The sequence below is a fragment of the Dendrobium catenatum genome, unplaced genomic scaffold, assembly GCF_001605985.2.
Source record: "Dendrobium catenatum unplaced genomic scaffold, ASM160598v2 fragScaff_scaffold_1056, whole genome shotgun sequence".
Taxonomy (NCBI): Eukaryota; Viridiplantae; Streptophyta; class Magnoliopsida; order Asparagales; family Orchidaceae; genus Dendrobium; species Dendrobium catenatum.
In genome coordinates this window covers 3,909,510-3,914,474 of record NW_021319518.1, presented here as the reverse complement: position 1 = coordinate 3,914,474, position 4,965 = coordinate 3,909,510, and positions in this window count along the sequence as shown.

Sequence of the window (4,965 nt, the reverse complement as noted above, 5' to 3'; positions counted from 1 at the left end):
GAAGATGACATACCAAGAGGGGGTGACTTTGTGATTTAAAAAATTTCTTCAAAAATCTTCTTGAATAAAAATCAAAGTTTGATTTTATGCGGAAGCATTTGAATAGATGAAATAGATCTAACTCACCAAAAAACTCAAAACAAATACATTTTTTTTTTTGTGTTTCTAGATTTTGTAGAAAACTAATAACAATATTTTCTTTTCTTTTTCTTTTTCTATTTTTGTTTCTTTTAAAACGAATTTGAATCACAATAATTTTTTCATCATAAGTTCAACCACAATCAAACTAGAGTGTTGAAATATTAGATTGCAAGAAAATAAAAGTATTAAAAGTAATGCAAAAAGTTAAAAAGAAAGATGGTTCGTATGGTATGGTATGTGATTGTACTATATGATGAGTAATTAGATAGATTTGATTTGATTTCTTAATCTCTAAACTTAAATTTGATAACCTTAATTAAAGATTATACAGCACGAAGAAGTTCGTACAATACAAACTATTTAATTTTTAACTTTTAAATTTGCCTATTTTAAGTAAGTAGCATTCGACAGCGGAGTTTCTAAAATTAACTAATTGTCATGTACGATGTGTCGATATGGTACGATTAGCTATAACAAAATATAATTTTTCTCATTTAGGTAAACATTTTAATTACTTTTTATTTGAACTAATCCTATAATACACTATAGTATGATTAACATAAGTGTGTGCTCGATTGTTAAGTCAATATACACTTAATTATAGACACTGGCTCAAGAAAAATAAAATTGTGACATTTGAAATCTTTTACTTTGAAATAAAACTGAAAATAATACTGAAGTGATTAAGTAAAATGATTTACCAACTAAAAAATAGACCAAAAATAAAAATAACTTTTTTATAGAATATATATATATATATATATGCTAATTTTTAAAGCCAAAGATCAACCAAAATAATCTTAAAATCATATGATGATGGAGTTTAAATTTACCAATTTTAAGTAACCAAGATTTGACGGTGGAGTTTCTAAATATACCTGATCATATAGTACAATATGCAAATCATATAATAATATGATTATTTATAAGTCAATTTTAATTAATCTCACTTAATTATATTTTTTATTAGATCACATAGTACAATCTAGATCGTATAATATGATTAACAAAAAAAATTAAAATATGCAACTTTAACTCCAATATGTGTGTGCGCATGATTGCTAAGCTAACATATACTTAATATAAAAATAGACTCAAGAAAGAAAGGGCAAAAAATCTAGGCTTGGAGTCATTCCTTTCTCCAAGAAATTACTTCCAAATCCCCTTGCAAACTATCATACACTTACTCTCACTACAAACTAACAAAGAAGTAAAAAAATAAATAAAAATATAACTCCCATCTCACTTTAAGATCCTTATACATAACTCACAAATACTACCAATTTGCTTTGGTAGGCCTACAATACCACAACGCTATTCCATAGCATGGAGAAGCTTTACTTGAATCAACTTCACATGTGTAAATACCCCTTTCCTTGACCATCTTGGTGCTGATTCTTCATAGGAGGTGTTATAATAGTGCTGCAGTGTTTTGAAATTTAGCGTTGTGGTGCACCATAGATTTTCTCTTTGAAAACTCCATTATACTATGAAGTATGAATATTGGTGTTATAGAACCAAGCTCTATATCTATATATCAATAAATTATTCCTTGCTAGCACTATACTGTATACATATTAGCATTTTTGGTACCAATCTCTTTATTTTTGCCAAAATAATTCTCCTTGTAGCACAACAGAGCTTAAATATTGATGTTGTTGATGCTGCAATGCCAACCTCTCTATTCTTAGGATAAAATTTGTGCCCGTGTGGCACGACGGTGCTTAAATGTTGGCACTATGATATTTTATTGTAGTTCTTCTATACTTTGAATCCTTAGAAAAACTCTTACATAAAATAATTAATTAATTAACTTTTACATAGAAAATGCACCAATTAAAAATATTTTCCTTGTCTTAACATTTCACTATTATTTATTGTCAATTACAAATGTTTCCCTTCCTCGAGGGAAGGTAGTAATACACTATAAAGTATATATTGTTTGGTTGAAGTTAGAAAAGTCCTATAGCAGAAATCCAACATAAATCTTAATGCTAAAGTTGGGAGTCATACTAGATTTCAATAGCGTGTATCAATTTCTTAAGTATGGAGGTCCAAAGGTTAAAATTGATCGATGGTGGTTAGAGAATCATAGTCAAGTAATGGTGGTTGGAACAACCCTAGTTGATAGGCAACGATGATCGGAGAATCATAGTAGGTTAATAGTGGTCAAAGGATTATAGTCGGACAATAATGATCGGAAGGACCACAACTAGATATTTTGGTTAGAAGGGTTGTAGTCGATGGGCCATAGTTGGACAATGGTGGTTGGAAAGATAGAGTCGATTGTGGTCTCAAGACTGTAGTTAAGCTACGGTGGTTGAAAGGATAACAGTTGTGCGATGTTGGTTTGAAGACTGTATTCAAATGATAATAGTCAAAAGGATTATAGTCGTATTATAGATATTGAATGATTGTGATGTAATAATGGTGATCATATGATATTATTATACTATAAATTGGACGGTGGCTCAACACTGACATCAGGTAATGGGACGATAGTGTTATTGAGCGGTGGCCCAATAATGGAGGTTGAGCATTGATTTGATGGCAACGATCGATTATTGGTCCAATAATGATGGTGGAATGATAGTCTAGTTGTGTTTCTTCGAGTTCCTTAGAGCCTTAGATCTCTCTTTAGTGTCAAGTCAAAGTCTAATATAGGGGCATATTTATAGATTTTTGATAGTGACATGACCCATAAATATAGCCAAAATTTATAACTCCATCAAATGGTTTGTAATGATTCCTGTGATCATATATCTTTTCTTCAGCATTTAAGTGTTTTATTGAAGTCAATTTATGTGATCATGGGCTCTTTGGATTCATCTCATTAAGAAGCTTGACTTAATTATAAGCATGCAAAATTTAAAGATCACTTGGTTATTTAATTAAAGCCCTAAAGTTTTCAATCATTCTTCAAGTGGTTCATATAAGCTCTTTCAAACTCGGGTTGTGCCACTTGAAATTGTCAGCTTCGTCTCATCAAAACATTCAGTTTGAACATAAATTTGCTGAAATCAAAGTTTGTATATTACTGAATTTAATTTTGAAAATTTTTTGTTCAAATATACATCGAGATTTGTGCCAACTAATATGATTTTTTATGAAGTGTCAATGATTTACAATATTAATCAGTAAAGTTTTATGCATAACAACTCTAGCATAATAACAACCCATATCAAATCTAATGACTATGTTCTGAAAGCATACAAATCCTGTATAAAACTACCATCAAATATGATCACTATCGACAATATAATCATCCAAGATTTGATCACTTCGAAAACCCCACTTGTCAATATAATGATATAAATAAAATGTATTCTAAATTATATGAAATTGTGTGCTAAATTTTATAATATAATGAATATGAAAAAAAAAAACGAAATTTCTTGAATACTAACCTCAAATAATCTAGCAAGTTTTCAACAAACAAATTATAGTTAGAGAAGATAGAGAGAAGCAAAGGATAACATAAAAAGGTGGATTTAATGGCATGCAGGCCATTCGGCCTTCAACGGCTAGCTAGCTGTTGGGAGGGGAACACTCTAAATGAATAATTATAAAGCGGACATTAGCATCTAGGGGTGTCAATTTCGGGTCACGAGTCGGGTTTGGGTCGGACCCGGATAGGTAAACGGGTAGGAAATGCGAACCCGAACCCGACCCGGTGGGTTGCCGGGTTGACCCGACCCGACAAGGACCGTGGGTGCGCGCCGGCGAGCGGGCGAGCAGGCGAGGGTGCGCGGTCCTAAATTGTGAATCATTGAGAAAAGAAAGTTATTAATTATGCAGTTCATTTTAATCTGTTGGTTGGAAAATTTAGCTATCAACTAAGAGATTTTGAATTCGAGTCTAACTAATTTATGAGATGCATGTTTAAATTTGTTTTAATTGATCTAAATGTTTGAAAAAAATTTTAATTAATATTTTAGTATATTTCAATATATATTTAAATATAAAAAAATAATTATTTTTCTTTCATATAAGAGTTAGGATAAAACTATGTTCACATTGAAACATTATATTAGAACCGTTGCGGGCAAGAATATACGCGGCAATAGAGTTATGAGTTTTTGTCTCACCGTTGTACGAATATCCAACACACAAATAAGAGAAAAAAATGAACACCAATATTTTTATGTGGAAATCCCTAGAAAATGATAAAAACAGCGTGGCCATGCCCAGCTGAAATGATTCCACTAGTGTTTGATTAATGGATTACAAGCGATTGACTCGTCTCTAAAATTGAGGATCATTATATTACAATAATCAACCATCGGGTTGAAATCCGGTTACGAGCAGAGATCGAAAATCTAGCGACGTTCAGTGGTCGGGTGGAAATCTGGTATTAATCGGCAGTCGGGCAGAAGTTCGATGTCAATCGAAGTTCGGTAGAAGTCTGGTGTTGGTCGGCTGTCAGGCGGAAGTTCGACGGTGGTCTAGAAGGAGTCTGGTGGCAAAAGAGCTATATTCCTTCTCTTCTTGCTTGGGCACCCTTTCAATGAGAAATGAATGATCTATTTATAATTTTCTGAGAGTAGCATGACCAGTAAATAGAAGGAAGATCAAGGGTAATTGGGAGTGGTTTGAATGGACGATCGATGCTAAATCCGTTGATTTTGGATTGTTTATTGGGCATTTGAATGTCTTAATGATATTAGAATTTGACAATCTTGGGCTCGTTGGATTCATCTCGTCGAGCCGCTCGATTCGACTATAAGAATGTCATGTTTGTAAATCACTTTGTAATCCAAATTATGATTTGAACTTTCTTAATGTGCTTCTGGTCTTTGTTTGGACCTTATTTGAGCTTGGATT